At 33.0% G+C, this 21,291-nt stretch overlaps 1 protein-coding gene across 3 annotated transcripts in view; it reads right to left on the bottom strand.

Annotated features, from left to right (window-relative positions):
- The window catches only part of LOC145268764 (uncharacterized), a 52,208-nt gene extending 31,598 nt beyond the window's left edge, over positions 1-20,610 (bottom strand). The window contains exon 1 of one of the 3 annotated variants that reach the window (XM_080124361.1): positions 20,433-20,610. The gene's annotated coding sequence lies outside the window, so the exon portion shown is untranslated. The remainder of the gene's footprint in view (positions 1-20,432) is intronic. The other 2 variants (XM_080124360.1, XM_080124362.1) reach the window with 2 other exon arrangements.
- Between the last annotated feature and the right edge of the window lie 681 nt (positions 20,611-21,291).

Below are 21,291 nucleotides of genomic sequence, written 5' to 3'. Positions count from 1 at the left end.
ATTGACCCTTTTTGGGGATTTTCGTCACATTAAAAACTGACCTTGTGTCTAACCGTCCTCGTGGGGAGGCAAGTAAATAGGAATTTAACTAGAAACTGAACACCTCCTACAAATATTTAAATATTGATTTTGCATTTTTTTTTTTCATATAATTGGGTAGATTAGTGTCCATTCGATTCGAGGGCATTGCCAGGGTTGCTGCAAGGAAGGTGGGCTCTCTCTACCGTGCTAGAAAACTTCTAACACCCGAAAGTATCCTGTACCTCTATAAGGCCACTATTCGCCCATGTATGGAGTATTGCTGTCATATTTGGGCCGGTGCATCGGCTACTAGTCTCTCGCTCCTTGACAGGGTTCAAAAGAGAGTCGCAAATCTGATAGGCCCTAAACTGGCATCTAAACTCCAGCCTCTGTCCCATCGTCGAAACGTTGCATCCCTCTGCCTGTTCTACAAGTATTATAATGGTGAATGCTCTGAAGAACTGCAAGCACTTGTGCCCCCACGACGTGAACACCCTCGACAGACCCGACAAGCTGCAAAATCCCACCCCCACACTGTAGAGATCCCTAGATGTAAAAGATCTTTCTACTCCAGTAGTTTCTTCCCCAGAACTGCTAGACTTTGGAATTCCATTCCAGGTCACTACTTCCCCAACTGTACTGACATGCATAAGTTCAAGTGCAACGTGAACCAACATCTCGCTGCCCTAATCCCTACATAGTACCCCAGTAGATGTTTCCCCTGATAGAGTAGCCCCCTACACCAAAGTGGCAATGTGCCTTGTTTGGGGTGAAAATGTAATTAAAAAAAAAAAAAAAAAAAATAATCCACTGAAAAAAATTGTAAAAAAGGCAAAAAAAATATACTGGGGGGGGGGGGGGTTACTGCTCGCACACGTGAAGCAAAAAAATCATTTCATTTTTTTTTTTTTTTTTCAAAACTAAACACTGTTTAATTCACCATTAAAAACTAATGTAAACCGATAAAAGTGCACAGATTACATATTTACAAAGCTTATTTCCTTGCGTTTTCGACTATAGTTTTAAAATTTGACCAAAAATAATGCCGGACTGGTTGAGATTGCTTTAATTATATGTTCTGATAACCGAATAGCTCTAATTAAGCTAATTATGTTCTGATAATATGAACTCCAACTAAATGTATAAGAACATTCTTTTTATATTCATATTTTCATTTTTAATTCGTTCTGGAATAAAAAAAAACAAAACAAAAATGTTTGTTTACAGTAACTATCGCTGATAGCATTGCTGCTGCTGCTGCTGCTGCTGCTGCTACAGATAGTTTTTAGATACTTTTTTTAAAATAGAATTTTTTTTTTCCAGGTATCATGATTTTAAATTACTCGGTACCACAAGAGAAAGCAGGTTACAATTTTATTTTTAATGGATAAATGTAGTAAAAAGATTGATTTAAAAGTGGGTGTCCATTTTTTTTTTAACACAGCAGAAAAAATGAGTTGTCAAAAGAATTTCGGACAACTGAATCTATTAAAAGTGATATCTTTTCTAGTTAATTTCCAAATTTCATGACAAAATTCTTAAGAGAAACACGGTACACCCATTTACAAATCAGAGAGGCGGGGGGGATCATTACAAAATCTTACCGAAAATGCTGTTTTATGATGTTAACATTTTTATCACTTTATTGGCTTAAAACTCTTAAAATATATAATTTATTTGAAAGTATATTCATTTTCGAACAAAATTGTGGTATTTTGAGGATTTAAGGTGCTTTGGTTTTTAAAATATGACGATTTTGGCGGAACACCCTTGAAATCCGTAATTATCCAAAGCGTTTTATCGTCTGTGTGCATTGCTATTATAATCAAAGGGAAAATTTCAGTGCATCAAATTACCTCAAAGATTTCTTGAAAAAATAGATTAAAAATGGCATCAGCAATAAACAAATTCAGAACTAAAATGTTTATTTTTGTCTTCCCTACCAAAATTTGAAATTATGTTGCCATGTTATTTTGTATTTTTCTAACTGCATCTATGTTGCCTCAGATTTTTGTTTGGAAGTTTTTTTACTGAGCAATTATCAAAACTCCACGTGACTATCTCATGTCGGACATTTTTTCCCATTCTAACTGGACAGAGTTGACATTATTTTTGCATTGAATTAAGAATACCCTTTAAGAAAAAGTCCAAAAGGTCAAAAGAAAATTATCCAGGTAGTTAGAATAACAACTTATTTTGCCCCTGGTAACAATTATTTGTTGTGTATTTATTTTTGCAATATTTTTTTATTTTGTTGCCTTTTGTTAAAACTGCATCATATTAATCTTATGCTTTATTTAGAGATTCCGGAAAGTACGAGTGGATTAGTTTAAGTAAAAACTTATTTTGCAATTTTTTTTTTTTTTTTTACTATTCTCGTATATTTGTTCTTTAAGTAAAATTTAACTTGCATATGGGGGGGGGCGTCGTAAGTTTTACCTTAATTGTTTCATTTTTCACAATAAAATTTACGTAGCATGTGACAACAGTAGAAAATCGAATGTTATTAATAAAGATAAATTAATTACTACTCTCTTGGGCAACACCAGGTAGCCCTGCTAGTTCATAATCAAACCTAACCTTAAACCATATCTCAGCGATCCCACAGTGCATTAATATCTTTATGTTACACAGTTCTACAAAAAATTTTTTTCTTGGTGTCTGAAATTTTAGAACTAATATTGGCAGATTCAAAAAAATTTTTTTTCTTGGTGTCTGAAATTTTAGAACTAATATTGGCAGATTCAAAAAAAAAATTTTTTTTCTTGGTGTCTGAAATTTTAGAACTAATATTGGCAGATTCAAAAAAATTTTTTTTCTTGGTGTCTGAAATTTTAGAACTAATATTGGCAGATTCCAAAAAAAAATTTTTTTTCTTGGTGTCTGAAATTTTAGAACTAATATTGGCAGATTCAAAAAAATTTTTTTTCTTGGTGTCTGAAATTTTAGAACTAATATTGGCAGATTCAAAAAAATTTTTTTTCTTGGTGTCTAAAATTTTAGAACTAATATTGGCAGATTCAAAAAAATTTTTTTTCTTGGTGTCTGAAATTTTAAAACTAATATTGGCAGATTCAAAAAAAATTTTTTTCTTGGTGTCTGAAATTTTAGAACTAATATTGGCAAGATTCCAAAAAAAAATTTTTTTCTTGGTGTCTGAAATTTTAAAACTAATATTGGCAGATACAAAAAAAATTTTTTTCTTGGTGTCTGAAATTTTAGAACTAATATTGGCAGATTCAAAAATATTTTTTTTCTTGGTGTCTGAAATTTTAGAACTAATATTGCAGATTCCAAAAAAAAATTTTTTTTCTTGGTGTCTGAAATTTTAGAACTAATATTGGCAGATTCCAAAAAAAAAATTTTTTTCTTGGTGTCTGAAATTTTAGAACTAATATTGGCAGATTCCAAAAAAAAATTTTTTTTCTTGGTGTCTGAAATTTTAGAACTAATATTGGCAGATTCCAAAAAAAAATTTTTTTTCTTGGTGTCTGAAATTTTAGAACTAATATTGGCAGATTCAAAAAAAATTTTTTTCTTGGTGTCTGAAATTTTAGAACTAATATTGGCAGATTCCAAAAAAAAATTTTTTTTCTTGGTGTCTGAAATTTTAGAACTAATATTGACAGATTCAAAAAGATTTTTTTCTTGGTGTCTGAAATTTTAGAACTAATATTGGCAGATTCAAAAAGATTTTTTTTCTTGGTGTCTGAAATTTTAGAACTAATATTGGCAGATTCAAAAAGATTTTTTTTCTTGGTGTCTGAAATTTTAGAACTAATATTGGCAGATTCAAAAAAATTTTTTTTCTTGGTGTCTGAAATTTTAGAACTAATATTGGCAGATTCAAAAAAATTTTTTTCTTGGTGTCTGAAATTTTAGAACTAATATTGGCAGATTCAAAAAGATTTTTTTTCTTGGTGTCTGAAATTTTAGAACTAATATTGGCAGATTCCAAAAAAAAATTTTTTTCTTGGTGTCTGAAATTTTAGAACTAATATTGGCAGATTCCAAAAAAAAATTTTTTTTCTTGGTGTCTGAAATTTTAGAACTAATATTGGCAGATTCAAAAAAAAAATTTTTTTTCTTGGTGTCTGAAATTTTAGAACTAATATTGGCAGATTCAAAAAAATTTTTTTTCTTGGTGTCTGAAATTTTAGAACTAATATTGGCAGATTCCAAAAAAAAATTTTTTTTCTTGGTGTCTGAAATTTTAGAACTAATATTGGCAGATTCAAAAAAAATTTTTTTCTTGGTGTCTGAAATTTTAGAACTAATATTGGCAGATTCAAAAAAATTTTTTTTCTTGGTGTCTGAAATTTTAGAACTAATATTGGCAGATTCAAAAAAAATTTTTTTCTTGGTGTCTGAAATTTTAGAACTAATATTGGCAGATTCAAAAAAAATTTTTTTCTTGGTGTCTGAAATTTTAGAACTAATATTGGCAGATTCAAAAAAAATTTTTTTCTTGGTGTCTGAAATTTTAGAACTAATATTGGCAAGATTCCAAAAAAAAATTTTTTTCTTGGTGTCTGAAATTTTAAAACTAATATTGGCAGATTCAAAAAAAATTTTTTTCTTGGTGTCTGAAATTTTAGAACTAATATTGGCAGATTCAAAAATATTTTTTTTCTTGGTGTCTGAAATTTTAGAACTAATATTGGCAGATTCCAAAAAAAAATTTTTTTTCTTGGTGTCTGAAATTTTAGAACTAATATTGGCAGATTCCAAAAAAAAAATTTTTTTCTTGGTGTCTGAAATTTTAGAACTAATATTGGCAGATTCCAAAAAAAAATTTTTTTTCTTGGTGTCTGAAATTTTAGAACTAATATTGGCAGATTCCAAAAAAAAATTTTTTTTCTTGGTGTCTGAAATTTTAGAACTAATATTGGCAGATTCAAAAAAATTTTTTTTCTTGGTGTCTGAAATTTTAGAACTAATATTGGCAGATTCCAAAAAAAAATTTTTTTTCTTGGTGTCTGAAATTTTAGAACTAATATTGACAGATTCAAAAAGATTTTTTTCTTGGTGTCTGAAATTTTAGAACTAATATTGGCAGATTAAAAAAGATTTTTTTTCTTGGTGTCTGAAATTTTAGAACTAATATTGGCAGATTCAAAAAGATTTTTTTTCTTGGTGTCTGAAATTTTAGAACTAATATTGGCAGATTCCAAAAAAATTTTTTTCTTGATGTCTGAAATTTTAGAACTAATATTGGCAGATTCCAAAAAATTTTTTTTCTTGGTGTCTGAAATTTTAGAACTAATATTGGCAGATTCCAAAAAAATTTTTTTCTTGGTGCCTGAAATTTTAGAACTAATATTGGCAGATTCCAAAAAATTTTTTTTCTTGGTGCCTGAAATTTTAGAACTAATATTGGCAGATTCCAAAATTTTTTTTTTCTTGGTGTCTGAAATTTTAGAACTAATATTGGCAGATTCCAAAATTTTTTTTTTTTGGTGTCTGAAATTTTAGAACTAATATTGGCAGATTCCAAAAAATTTTTTTCTTGGTGTCTGAAATTTTAGAACTAATATATGCAGATTAAAAAAAAATTTTTTTCTTGGTGTCTGAAATTTTAGAACTAATATTGGCAGATTCAAAAAAATTTTTTTTCTTGGTGTCTGAAATTTTAGAACTAATATTGGCAGATTCCAAAAATTTTTTTTTCTTGGTGTCTGAAATTTTAGAACTAATATTGGCAGATTCCAAAATTTTTTTTTCTTGGTGTCTGAAATTTTAGAACTAATATTGGCAGATTCCAAAAAAAAAATTTTTTTCTTGGTGTCTGAAATTTTAGAACTAATATTGGCAGATTCCAAAAAAAAATTTTTTTTCTTGGTGTCTGAAATTTTAGAACTAATATTGGCAGATTCCAAAAAAAAATTTTTTTTCTTGGTGTCTGAAATTTTAGAACTAATATTGGCAGATTCAAAAAAATTTTTTTTCTTGGTGTCTGAAATTTTAGAACTAATATTGGCAGATTCCAAAAAAAAATTTTTTTTCTTGGTGTCTGAAATTTTAGAACTAATATTGACAGATTCAAAAAGATTTTTTTCTTGGTGTCTGAAATTTTAGAACTAATATTGGCAGATTCAAAAAGATTTTTTTTCTTGGTGTCTGAAATTTTAGAACTAATATTGGCAGATTCAAAAAGATTTTTTTTCTTGGTGTCTGAAATTTTAGAACTAATATTGGCAGATTCCAAAAAAATTTTTTTCTTGATGTCTGAAATTTTAGAACTAATATTGGCAGATTCCAAAAAATTTTTTTTCTTGGTGTCTGAAATTTTAGAACTAATATTGGCAGATTCCAAAAAAATTTTTTTCTTGGTGCCTGAAATTTTAGAACTAATATTGGCAGATTCCAAAAAATTTTTTTTCTTGGTGCCTGAAATTTTAGAACTAATATTGGCAGATTCCAAAATTTTTTTTTTCTTGGTGTCTGAAATTTTAGAACTAATATTGGCAGATTCCAAAATTTTTTTTTTTTGGTGTCTGAAATTTTAGAACTAATATTGGCAGATTCCAAAAAATTTTTTTCTTGGTGTCTGAAATTTTAGAACTAATATATGCAGATTAAAAAAAAAATTTTTTCTTGGTGTCTGAAATTTTAGAACTAATATTGGCAGATTCAAAAAAATTTTTTTTCTTGGTGTCTGAAATTTTAGAACTAATATTGGCAGATTCCAAAAATTTTTTTTTCTTGGTGTCTGAAATTTTAGAACTAATATTGGCAGATTCCAAAATTTTTTTTTCTTGGTGTCTGAAATTTTAGAACTAATATTGGCAGATTCCAAAAAATTTTTTTCTTGGTGTCTGAAATTTTAGAACTAATATTGGCAGATTCCAAAAAAATTTTTTTCTTGGTGTCTGAAATTTTAGAACTAATATTGGCAGATTTCAAAAATTTTTTTCTTGGTGTCTGAAATTTTAAAACTAATATTGGCAGATTCAAAAAAATTTTTTTTCTTGGTGTCTGAAATTTTAGAACTAATATTGGCAGATTCCAAAAACCATATTCATTTTGCCTGTTTAGCTCTAGTTTCTTAGCCATGAAATGTTGCATCAGAAAAATCATCTCTTAAGGAAATTCTGTAAAGTTGCAAAAAATAAGATAAAGGTTTCACGGATTAGATTTTCTAATATAAATTCATTAGTTTTTTGCTTTTTCCTCATGAATATAAAAACCATTTTACATAATATAATAGATATTTTTAGGGCAAGAATTTTCATTTTTTAGACTTTCTGGAGTGGCAAATATCTTGTCTCGTTTTAAATACCAGCAGTAGTCCGACATCATTATCCACTCAGCGTTAATAACACTCTTCCATTCCATCTTGGTGATTGGGTGAAATCTATCCTCCTGCTTATCACTAAAATTACCAAGATTGTCAAGAAATCTTTCTAAATGTGGAGAAAATGCACTTTTATGCTCATGTTTTTATTCTAAGAGCCTGGAAATTATTTAAGAGCTTTTCGACAATAACTTTGCAATTTTCGGCTTTGTAATTTCCAAGAAAATTTTCAACTACTTCAACAAAACTTAACTAATTTCGTTCATTGAATGTGAAAAATTTGGATCTTTTATCAATTTTCTTATTTGATGACCATTGAAAATACCAGCCTTCAGTTTCTCAGAACTTAATCCTGGAAATGCAGATGAAATCTACCGAAAACATTGTCCAGTTTTATCAAGAGCTTTGACAAACTGTTTTAGGAGTTCTAGTTTTATATGTAACTAGCGGGGGGTACCCGGCGTTGCCCGGGTGTTTTTGGGTGTGTGTGGTCAAGCGGGGGTGGAGGGTTTTAATGAAAACCTAAGAATAAGCGAAGTAAAAAAAAAAACAAAAAAACAAAAACGAACGTGAAAAATACCCCCCCCCCTAAAAAAAACGTGAAAAATTGCTTAAATAACCCTGCTTCAGTATTAAAATTTAAAAAAAAAAAAAAAAAAAAAATCGAAAAAAAAAGAAAGACCTCTCACACCACGATTCGAAACCAAAACGTTTAAATAATGAGGCCGCGCTCTAAGCAACTGAGCTAAGATGACATCAACGAAATTGTCTCGCTTTTTTCAAATATTTAAACTAAATCAGGTTATGATGTCGTATAACGCATGCGTAGAAGCGAACTCGTCATGAGAGGACAGTTTTTGCTGACCCCCCCCCCCACCTGTAGAAAAGTGCTGATTTCAGGGTGAAGGAATTAATGTTTTTGGCCAATTTTTCAATATTTGTCGAGCAAAGGTTGGAAGTTTAAAATGATACCAATCTGGCGAAAATCCGTGACCCGTGTCGAAAGTTTTTGCAAGACATACAAACACACATTTTCGCTTTTATATATATAGACTAGCAGGGCTACCCGGCGTTGCTCGGGACCGTATAAACAATGAAAAAACAAAAGCAGATATTGAACATATGTTTTATTCTTAGGGGAGAGGAATCTTTTATCTCAAGTTTTAGCGTTACAAACAAACATTTGTCTTTTATATATATAGATAATGACAGGTTTTTTTGGGGCCCCCCTCGAAGATAACTGATCAGTTGACCAACTTCTAGTGGTCCGTTTGACGTGAAATTTCGATATTTGTCATCCGGGTGATGGGGCTTCGATATGATACCAAATTTGTCAAGTTTGGTTCCGTCTTTCAAAAGTTTTAGCGTTACAAACAAACATACATACACACAGACGTTTGGCTTTTATATATATAGAAGATAGAAGGCAGGAATATGATTTTTTCAGTTGAAACAAGTTGCTCATGAATGACGTTTCTTTCACCAACATTAAGTTGGTCTCAAACAGGCCATTTTTTTTTTTCAATGATTTGTTTTATCCTTGCTATCCAAATAGCACAGAAAACAAGGAAACTTCGTGTTATATTGGTTTTGTAGGTTAACTTTGTTGTTACTGTGACATTTTCATACTTCGCTAGCGAGCGTTTTCATATTTATGTTTTGGAGACTGGCGGGAAACAAGCTCAGCATCGGTGCAGACACATGGGTGTCTCGCTTTCATTACTTACTTTACCTCACTATTTATTGTTGTATATGTACATTGTTCATATGTCATTGTCTTTACAATATGTCTCAGGAGCGTTATGTTCTTTTGTATTGCAGGCTGTACCTTGCGTTTAAGTTGAGTAAAGCTTGGTCTGCACAACCTAGTTTCCTTACCCTACGACAATTTACTCAACTTACGACCAACCATGGAGAAAGTGCTCCAGCCCACGCGCTTAGACATCGACCCCAGTGCTCCATCAGCAGCGAAGGTACAGAACCTTCAAGAACTTCATTGAGGAGTGCGGGGACAAGGCTCCAGATACGTTCCGGACGTTGGTCAACTGTGTGACCCATAATGTATTTAAGTACATTGAAGACTGTGAAGACTATGATTCTGCTATCTCTACTCTGCAAAAATTATATGTAAAAACTCCCAATGAAATCTTTGCTAGACACCTCTTAGCAACTAGACAGCAGAAGCCGGGTGAATCCATTGACGAGTTTCTCAGAGAACTCCGTAAGTTAAGCAAGGATTGTAACTTTAAGGCTGTGAGTGCGGAAAAGTACCGTGAGGAATCAATTCGCGATGCTTTTATCAATGGCATTGCCTCACCCCTGATACGCCAACGCCTCCTTGAAAGTGACACTCTTGATCTGCAGGTTGATTACAACAGAGCCTACACACTAGACCTGGCTCAGCGTAATGCTGATGCCTATACTCCATGGACTACTCACACTGCTGCTGTAGTTGCTTCATGGACCTCGGAAGGTTCTTCAGCGACTACTACTGAGGAGGGTGGAGCTCAGGAAGTGCTGGCATCTGAGAAATCAGCAGTGGCTGCAACCTGTAGTAATACCAAAAAGTGCTTCTTTTGTGGTGGTCCTTACCATGGACGGAATCGCTGCCCAGCACGTGAGGCTACTTGTAACAAATGTGCCAAAAAGGGGCATTTTGCCCGGGTGTGTAAGTTGGGCGAGTTCAAGTCAAGGGTGTCCTTAGGCTTAATGGCCACAACTTTCGGCTCCACCTCTCATATTTTGGCCACTAATGTTCCCCAGGGTCTCTCGAAGGCTGCTGCTTCGGCAACCATTGGTGGTTGGAGGGTGAGTGCTCTCGTGGATTCTTGCAGCACGGACAGCTACATTGATGAGCGGGTTGCCCAGGAGTTAGGGCTGAAAGTGCACAAAACCAGTAGGGGTATCTCTTTGGCCCAGAAATCTCTGACAACTAGTTCTCCAGGATTTGTAATAGCAGACCTTCAACTCAACCCGAATAACCAATACTATTCAGGTATATGACTAGGAATAATGAAAGATCTTTGTTCAGACTTGATTCTTGGTCAGGATTTCCAGCAGATGCATTTGAGTGTAAAGTTTGAGTATGGAAGACCCAGGCCTGAGTTGACTCTGAAGGGAGACAATGCATACTGTGCTCTTGCTACAGCACCATTAGATGAGCCCTCTCTGTTTCCCAATTTATCACCTAATTGCAAGCCGATTGCTTCCAGGTCAAGACGCTTCTGTAAGGAAGACCAAGAATTTATTGGGGAAGAAGTAAACAGATTACTCAAAGAAGACATAAGTGAGACTCCCCTTGGCGAGCTCAAGTTGTAGTGGTGAAGGATCCCACACACAGACACAAGAAACGAATGTGTATTGACTACTCACAGACAATTAATCAGTACACAGAACTGGATGCATACCCCCTTCCAAGAATTGATGAGATGGTCAACAACTTGGCAAAATACAGTGTATTCTCTACTTTCGACCTGAAAAGTGCTTACCATCAGATACCATTAAAGGAGGCAGAGAGGAAATACACTGCCTTTGAAGCCAATGGTTGCCAATACCAGTTTTGCAGGGTGCCGTTTGGAATCACAAATGGTGTAGCCATTTTTCAGCGGGCTATGGACAAGTTAATCAAGGATGAACACTTGCAAGATACCTTCCCATACCTTGATAATATTACTATTGCTGGTCACAAGCAAGAGGAGCACGACCAAAATGTGCAACGCTTTTTGAAGGTTGTCAGTCAGAGGAAGATAACCCTTAAGGAGTCAAAAACTATAAAATCTGTGAACTCCATCAATGTTCTTGGGTACTGTGTGGGGGAGGGAGTCATAAGGCCAGATCCTGAGAGACTTCATCCTTTACAGGAGCTTCCAGCACCATCAAATGCTGGATCTTTAATAAGGACACTAGGAATGTTTGCCTACTATGCTAAATGGATTCAAAACTTCTCGCAGAAAATACAACCGTTGGTTAAAGTAAGAAAGTTTCCACTTGATGAAAAAGCACTACAAGCATTTAATGAGCTCAAGGGTGAACTAGAGGCGGCCACTCTTCACTCTGTGGATGAAAACCTGCCCTTTGAGGTTGAGTGTGATGCATCTGATGTTGCTGTTTCTGCAGTACTCAACCAGGGAGGTAGACCTGTTGCTTTTATGTCCAGGACACTACAAGGGAGTGAGCTGCATTACCACATAGTCGAAAAGGAGGCTACTGCTATTATTGAAGCAGTAAGGAAATGGAGCCACTTCTTAGCACATCGTCACTTCAACCTTGTGACTGATCAACGTTCTGTGGCATTCATGTTTGACTGTAGAAAACGTACCAAGATCAAGAATAGCAAGATCCAAGAATGGAGACTGGAGCTTGCAGCCTTCAGTTATACTATAAGATATCGACCAGGGAAGGAAAATGTGGTGCCAGATACTCTCACTCGAGCATTTTGTTGTTCAGCTTTTACATCATCAACCCTCACAGATCTTCATAATGGACTTTGTCATCCAGGGGTAACCAGACTGCTGCATTTTGTGAGAACAAAAAAATCTCCCCTTTTCCACAGAGGAAGTGAAGAGGACTTGTACTTCCTGAATGATCTGTGCAGACTTAAAACCTCGGTTTTACAATCCTGCAGAAGGGAGGCTAATAAAAGCAACACAACCGATGGAGCGGCTCAGCATTGACTTTAAGAGACCCTTACCTACTGCTTCACGTAATCCTTATATGCTGACAGTGGTTGATGAGTATTCACGCTTCCCTTTCGCATTCCCTTGTCCTAATATGAACACTTTGACAGTGATAAAATGTCTGGAACAAATCTTTACTCTTTGTGGAATGCCACACTACATTCATTCTGACCAAGGGACTTCCTTCATGTCTAAGGACCTAAAAGACTACCTTTCGCAAAAGGGAGTTGCAACCAGTCGCACGACCCCGTACCACCCCACAGGCAACTCTCAAGTGGAACGATATAATGGCATAGTTTGGAAATCTGTCAAATTAGCTCTCAAGTCCCGTAACTTGCCTGATATTCACTGGGACCTGGTTCTTCCAGATGTGCTGCACTCCTTAAGATCACTCTTATGTACCTCTACCAACACCACGCCACATGAAAGGTTCTTTACATTTCAACGACGTTCGACTCGTGGAAACTCTCTACCCTCTTGGTTAATGACACCTGGTACTGTGTTGCTGCGACGGTTTGTAAGAAGCAGCAAGAATGACCCTCTTGTGGATCGGGTTGAACTTCTTGACTGCAATCCCACCTATGCCACCATCAGGTACTCTGACGGGCGAGAGTCTATAGTATCTGTCCGTGATCTAGCCCGGTGTCCTGACACCTCAACTATTCAAGGAACTTACCTTAAGGAACCTGGACAGACTCCTTTAACACCTGTGGTACCTAACGTAGAGGATCAGACAACCTCCTATACGCTATGGCTGGGACTAAATCAGGTGTATAGATATCTTTGGCTGAGAGGAGGGGTGATGTGTACATGTGTTTGTGTATATTATTAATTCTGTTCTAGTTTGTCTAAGGTCTGCTGTGTCAGCGCATACCTACAGTGCTATCATTTTTTTTCTAGGAGGGAAGAATGTTATATTGGTTTTGTAGGTTAACTTTGTTGTTACTGTGACATTTTCATACTTCGCTAGCGAGCGTTTTCATATTTGTTTTATGTTTTGGAGACTGGCGGGAAACAAGCTTAGCATCGGTGCAGACATATGGGTGTCTCGCTTTCATTACTTACTTTACCTCCTATTTATTGTTGTATATGTACATTGTTCATATGTCATTGTCTTTACAATATGTCTCAGGAGCATTATGTTCTTTTGTATTGCAGGCTGTACGTTGGTTTTAAGTTGAGTAAAGCTTGGTCTGCACAACCAAGTTTCCTTACCCTACAACAATTTGTATAATCACTTTGCCGTCAGAATAAAATGTTTACCATTTTTAAATCAACAAGAATTAATGATTTTCATATTTCAGATGTGTTAAGAGTTTTAATAGCATCATTTCCTTTAGTGTTGTTGAATTTCCAATCGGTATAGGTGCAAACATATCAAAGTTACGTAAGAGCACACATTTCAAACTTCTTTCAAAGTTGTCTACAAACAATTTCCATTTTTCTGGTTTATATTCTTTTACACATAACTTTAGGAGAACACCACGAATATCTACACGAAAAACCAAATCGGGCAATTCTTCAAAGAAATAAATTCATCATCCTGTGTTCAGTAAAAAGTAATGTTTGTCCCAGGTTGCAAAAAATGTCTATCATTGAGTCAAGAAGCTAAGAGTTCAGCTGATTCTTTCGAGAGGTATAAATCTCGTATCAAATTGATAAGATACGGGGTCTGCGGATGGTGGTAGGTAATCTGGGTCATTTGTATTGTCTAGTTTTTCAAAGCTTGTATCTAAATTTTTATTGGGTACATCAAACAGTTCTTTAAAAATGTATTGGAATTTCATCACAATGGACTACTGGCTGAAGTGCAAGGGAAGATTTGGGTAAACTAAGGATTTTTGCTTCTTATTAATTTCGGTTAAATTAATTACACGAAAATAACAGTTGTTGAAGTGATTTTGTAGCTCTCTCCAAATCACTAATACTCAGAACCTCAAGGATTTTCGCGAACATCGAGTCTATCGCCTCAAATGATCAATACATGTTTTGCAAAAGTATATAAGACTTGTCTTGATCACTGAGATGCACACGCAGCTAAACTTTTCAGATAAAATCTACTACACTATTTTTTTTTCATCATTTACTAAAAACTCTGCACAATTATAACAAAATAAATCTGGGTGGATCTTGCAGGATCAAATCCTTCATGTCATTTTTGGATATTTAGTTATTATATCTGCAATGAGAAAACTTATAAAGTTCAAACTATTACTAAGTAGATATAGCTGTATTTAAGTGAACTTTCCAATAGTAATCAACAATATTGGCATAGAAGTTATAGGCTAAAAAAAAGTAAAATGATCGTCAAGTTTTAAAGAGATAGCATACTTACACAGGTGACAAAAAATGTATTCAGTTTGAAAAAAACTAATACTTTTTAAATAAAACCTCAGACAGGTTTAATCAAGATATAAAATTTTAGATATCTTTTTTCTGTCTTCCTGAAATTGAAAAGGACAATATTTTCAACATAAAAATACACCGATGAAAAAAACGCTTTGGATATTTACAGATTTCAAGGTAGTTCTACTAAAATAGACATATTTTTCAAACCAAAGCACTTTAAGACTCCAAATTACTACTGTTTTGTTCGGAAATGAATATACTTTCAAATGAATAAATAAATATGAATGTACATTATATATTTTAAGAGTTTTAAGCAAATAAAGTTATAAAAATGTGAACGTCATAGAATGGCGTTTTCGGTAAGGTTTTATAATGACCCTCCCTGTTTTCTAAAGGCCCGTACCATGATTGTATGAAGAATTTCGTTATGAAATTTGGAAACCAATCAGAAGAGGTGTTAATCTTAATACTGTCAAGTGTCCGAAATATTTTTGACCATTTCTTTTTTTGTTGTGTTAAAAATAAGACTTTTAATATGACGAGTATCGAACATTTTGAAAAAAATTTCATCGGACACCCACTAGTAAGTAAATCATTCTTTTTACTATTTTTATCAATTAAAAGTATTATTTTATGTTGAGTAGGACCGCGGTAATTGATAATAATTTAAAAGGACCTACCCGAAAAAATTTTTATTTTTCGAGTTTGGTCAAATTAAGTTAGTATTAGTAGCAGCAGCACTGCAGCAGGTGTAGTATTAGTCATAGCACAGTACGCATCCTTTAATTTTTATTCATGAACGAATTAAGAAAAACATGAAAATATGAACATAAATGTTCTGATATGTTTAATTTGTTATCAGAATAACATTAGTTTAGAACTATTCGGTTTTCAGAATGTATAATAACAACAATCCCAACCAATTCGGCATTATGAATCCATTATAATTTCTCACATTTAAAAACATGGTTAAAAAACAAAGTAAACTTTTGTAGATATATAGCTTGCATGCACTTTTATTCATTGCATTAGTTTTGAACAACGAATTAAAACAATGTTTTACTGCGAACAGCCACAAATGTTTTTTTCAAAATCAAAAAATGTATGAAAATCTCGTTTGTAGTACTATACACATAGATTCGAAAAACTTGTCAAAAAACAAATATATAACAAATAAATGTTATTAAAGGCAAGATAAGTTACTTTTCTACCTAACTAGATATGTTTTTAGTGTTTATATTTAATGTAACATGTTTATTCAGCTCGAAAAACTTGGTCTTTACCGATGTAATTGGACAATTCAAAATGGCGGTCGACTCTCTCTTTGAGGCGGTAAGTTTGTGGAAAATGAGTTATAAATAAAAAACAGACAAAATACTGTTAGAAACTCGCTCAATATATGTTACCGAGACATAGGAGGATATATATTCGGCGGGTTTTTAACAGTATTATGTCTAGTTTTTTATTTTTAACTCATTTTCCTAAACTTACTGTGTGAAAGAGATAGTTGGTCGCCATTTTTAACTTTCCAATACATCGATAAGCACTTTATGTTTTTCGAGCTGAATAAACATGTTACATTAAATAAAAACATGCTTTGCATAACATTTGTTATAATTTTATTTTTTGGACAACTTTTTCGTACCTCTATGGCAAGTAATACAAACGCACAAATAGTGTTGACTGTTGAGCATTTCCTGAGAACAAGACAAATGTCAGTTAGTTGATACTTAAATATTTGAAGTCTTGATAATGACTTAAAAATAAATAGTAAAACAAAATACTGTTAGCAACCCACCTACTAAAGTTATGTGTGGCAAGTCTCCTCGTAAAACACTCTTTAACCCTTACAATAACACTAAGTTCGAGTGGCACCCCCCAACAAAATACCTCTGTAAGCCACATACAAACGTCAAAACAAACAAACAAACAAAAAATAGATCCTTCCTTAAAGAAAAATGCACATAAAAATAAATTGGTTAACTGTCCTAAAATGCTGGAAATGGTGAATGATTTTATATTAAATTTTTGTGAAACTAACCGCCCCCCCCTCTAATATTGTTTTTGTTTCTGTCAAGTCTTCAGTATGTTCACACATAATTTTCCTTAGCTCTACAATTAATTCAAAATCCGAATGGCAACCCTCCCCATATTCTCCTTGCATAGAAACCCTCTTAAAAACCACACATAATCGTCTTAAAAAAATAAAACAAAAAGCATACAGGATTTATCTCCCATAAAAAAAAAACAAAAAAACAGTTAACTACCCTAAAACGCTAGAATGACTTGTAATGGGGAATTATTTTACATTAAATTCTAAAATAATTTGTTTATCTTTCACTAAAGTTTTTCATGGCATTTCATACATAATTGCCTAAAAAGGTAGAATCACATTTTGGAGGGGTGGTCAGAAGGGGTTGGGTGGGGTTAAACAGAAGGTGTTAATCTACAATAATACCAAAGAAATATTGCAATATATTCATTTTTAAATGGTTCTATGTTTAGATTTAAGTTTTTTGTACATAAGGCACATTACAATTCAACTTTGAGTTCTCCAACTTCTTTTCTGTTTATGGATACATGGCATTTTTAAGGAATTGCTGCATATTTATCCACATTTACTGCAGATTATTTGGAAACCATAAACTTTGGGAGATTTTCAGTTGCATTTTCTGATTCCTTGTACAAAAATACACTTATATATATTTCATTTTTTAGTCTTGTGCTTTAACAAAGATATGACATTTTTACTGAAAAAGTAGTGTAAAAAATGTGACGAAACGCATATGGTCTTAAAGAGGGGAAAATATCCAAACGTGTGAGGCACAAAAATAGCCATAACTTCCTTAATTTTAATCAGATTTTAAAAATTTAAAAAGATTCTTTCTTAGCTCATCAAGCTCTTTCTATGTATACCAATATTGAAATATTTCAAGCTATTTCAATTTTTTCATGTGTATTGCTAACAAAAAGACTATTGTCTCCAATATTTGATTTTTGTGGTTTCAAATCTACAAAAAAAAATTTTTTTAAGTAAAGAAATCCTCTACTAAAACAAAAGATTTTGATGTCATTTTGAATTTTTGAAATCATTGCTTTTTTTCAAACTGCATTGAATAAGCTGTTAGTACATATAACACGAAACGTTTTACTTTAACTAGGCCAAAAGTATGTTTTGGGTTTTTTTTTTTTTTTAATTTTCAAGCACATCATATATCTCAAAAACTAGAGCTAATCCGGTAAAATGTCATTTTTGAAATCATTGTATCAAAAACTAAAAGAATTGACCTATAAACACAGGACACCAAAATCTTTGTTGTAATCGAACGCAGAGTTATCTCCTCTTGTCATCAAAATGTCGTTCGTCATTCTTACCATTCGAAAATCTAAAAAAAATAAACAAACATGCTTGTTTAATTTCAAAGTTCGAATAATAATCGTTTATGACGAAAGTATTTTCTTAAATTGGAATTTACTAGATAAATATAGCGTGAAATGATCACCCAGCATAGGTGTGATAATTTAGTTCTCTCTCTCACTGCAAGAACTGTTGACACCAAGGTCATAAATTGGGATTAAGTCAGCACGTCAGAGGAAAGGCACTCGGACCTGCAAAAAATGTCTGGCCAGCCCCGTCGGCATTCTTGATAAGGGCACCTGAGGCGATTAACAATAAACTAACCCCTTCTCAAAGAAACAAGGCAAAACTGGAGAGGGTGAACCTCCTAGAACTGCACAGAACTAGCATTACACCACAATCAAGAGGGACCAAGTCATTATTACAGGAATGTTGAGCATGTTAGCAACCCACCTACTAAAGTTAGGTGTGGCAAGTCTCCTCCTAAAACACTCTTTAACCCTTACAATAACACTAAGTTCGAGTGGCCCCCCCCAACAAAATACCTGTTTGTTATATCTTTGTTAATTTTGGGAACCGAAATGAGTAACCATTTTAGGTAATCATGTAGTTTCCCCATCCACTTTACTTGAACTCCACATTCGGGCATTTTTGCAGTCAAAACAACAAAAACGAAAAGGTGGTAAAAAAACAACAACAAACGGGTTTGTATTACTGTACACAGATTCGAAAAAGTTGTCACAAAAAACAAATAAAAAATACAAATATAGAACAAATAAATGTTATCAAAGGCAGGATAAGTTACTTTTCTACCCAACTGGATATGTTTTTTGTGTTTTTATTCAATGTAACATGTTTATTCAACTCGAAAACATACAGTGTTTACCAATGTATTTGAAAATTGCAAATGGCTCCCGACTCTCTCTCTCTCTCTCTCTCTCTCTCTCTCTCTCTCTCTCAGACACGGTAAGTTTGGGAAAAGGAGTTAAAAATAAAAACTAGACAAAATACTGTTAACCCACCGAATATATGTCAGCCTATGTCACGGTAACATATATTGAGCGAATTTCTACCAGTATTTTGTCTAGTTTTTTATTTTTAACTACTTTTCCCAAACGTACAGTGTCAAAGAGAGAGTCAGGCGCCATTTTTAATTATACATCGGTAAATACTAAGTTTTTCGGACTGAATAAACATGTTACATTTAATAAAAACACTAGAAAATTATCTTGCCTTTGATAACATTTGTTTGTTATATATTTGTTTTTTAACAACTTTTTCGAATCTATGTGTACAGCAATACAAACCACAAATATACAATAAATAATAAATCTTACTAAAGACAAGATAATTTACCCTCTACCTACTTGAAGAAGTTTTGTTTGAACTTAAAGCGTTTATTTATTTTGAAACACAAGTAATGTCAAATCTAAAGTTAGATCACGAAAAAAAAAAAAAAAAAAAAAAAATGGCTGACAGATGGTCATTTTGGGCGGTCTCGATAATTGCTCAAAAATCTAAAATTAAACGAAATGCTGGTAGAAACCCACTAAGTAGAAATGTCACGATGACATTTAATACAGTCGACAGATCGATTTTTAAAACGTATTAAAAAATCGACTTGTTGACTATTGCTTAACAAACATACAAAGAAATAAGTTATAAAAAAAGGTGCTAATGCACTTACTGATCCGCGATATTTTTTAAATCGTATTTCCAAGTTTAAGTAAAGTTTTATATGTTTTCTTATTCAATTGTAAGGTTAAAGTACAGAATAGGTACAAAACACCCTCCCCTCCCCATGTTAAGAATGGCTTTTTAAATAATAACGTTATTATTTCAGCACGGATCACTCTCTGCATGAGTACCTAAAAAAAAAAAAATAAAATAAACGCAAATAAATCCGAAGATGAGCAAAATTGATCCTTAACAGAAGTCAATATTCTTATACAATTCTCAGAATATTGATTCATGTTGGGATCAACACGATGCAGGTTGTAATCGTTTGTTGCATCTATTTTCGGGTACTAGTGCAGAGAGTGATCCGGACGTAAATAATAACGTTATTATTTAAAAAGCCATTCTTAACATGGGGAGGGTAGGGTATTTTGTACCTATTCTATACTTCAACTGTACAATTGAATAATAAAACTTTAATTAAACTTGGAAATACGATTTAAAAAAAAATAGCGCGGATCACTCTCTGCACTAGCACCTATTTTCGTTAATAACTTTTTTTATTATTAAAAATTTTGACTAGGCATTTAACTTTACCCAAATTTTTATGGGCCATTAAAAGTCAATCTCATTGGAAAGTGTTTTCATTTGCCGTTTCAGAAACCCGCGTTCCATTTGTGTGATCGCCTTTCAGTCGTAAATCTTTATCGGATTATTTTACTATGAAGCCAATATCGGACCGCCATGGGGGCTGATCTGTATAAGCACCCAAAACAGAAAAGCAGCTCCGAAGTTTTTCCTATTTAATTTTGAGGAAAGGAAAAAAAAGTCACGATTTTTTTTTTTTTAAAGATATTTCAGTGTTATATATTTCATATTCAAGAAATATAGATAATTTATGGCAAATATTTAACCAACGTATTTACATTTATTAAATATTTGTAAAGAAAGAAGAAAAATGGAATAGAGAAGTGGGATTTCCAACAGAATATTTAAATGAACACATAAAATCAACAAATCACTAAGAGGTAATAAAATAATGGTTTAAGCTTACCTGAAAGATATCGAGCTCTCTCTTTATATACTTTTTTTTCAAGAGGTCGTAGAAAAAACGGCCTCTTGAGGCGCAATGCAAAAAAACACTACGTCTTCTCAAGTTGAGGTGTGCAAATACGTCATCAAGTATAAGTATGGAAGGCGAGACGTGATATAAGCAGTACAGTAACAATACTGAACCTGCATAAATAATATATCTGAATTAAAGAGACAGAAAATATTATCATTGTTTTAAGTTAAGATGCAGTTTAAACTGAATCATAATTTTATAACCTAGTGCAAGGTTGCAAGGATCACAGTTTATTAGCATTAATAAGGATATTATTATTATTATTCCTTCAGGTGAGGTGTGGTTGGTGGGCAGACCTCGGACCCGCCTCTTACCATAGTGCTACCTAATAGTTAATATCCGACACAAATTATCATCTTAATAAAAAATAAAAGCCAGAGATCCAGATTTTATGTTTTGCTGTTTCTGATATGTTTTAACAGCAATTTAATTAATACAGAATTAAACTGTACAGCTAAAACAAACGTCTGCAGACAAATACAATAAAAGAAAAACGAGGTTTAATGTTTTTAAAAACCAACTCCGTTCATTTTCTTTTGATTCAAAATTATTCTCTTTAAAATGAACTTGACTTTAGAGATTGTATTTTTTAATTTTTCAAATCTTTCTTTTCTGAAACTGAACTTTTTTCACCTCATTCTTAATCTAAAAATAAACAAATTCTAGCCTAACTTAAGCCAAGTTTTAGATTTAGCTCGGCATCGGCATGTCTGTTTAGTTTGGCCCAAATTTTATAGAAAAAGCAAAGTATCTTTTTTTCTAATTTGTCAAAAAAAAAAAAAAAAAA

Source organism: Euprymna scolopes, chromosome 44 (assembly GCF_053919585.1).
Source record: "Euprymna scolopes isolate OS-2025 chromosome 44, ASM5391958v1, whole genome shotgun sequence".
Lineage (NCBI taxonomy): Eukaryota > Metazoa > Mollusca > Cephalopoda > Sepiida > Sepiolidae > Euprymna > Euprymna scolopes.
This window is presented reverse-complemented; position numbering and strand designations above follow the sequence as displayed.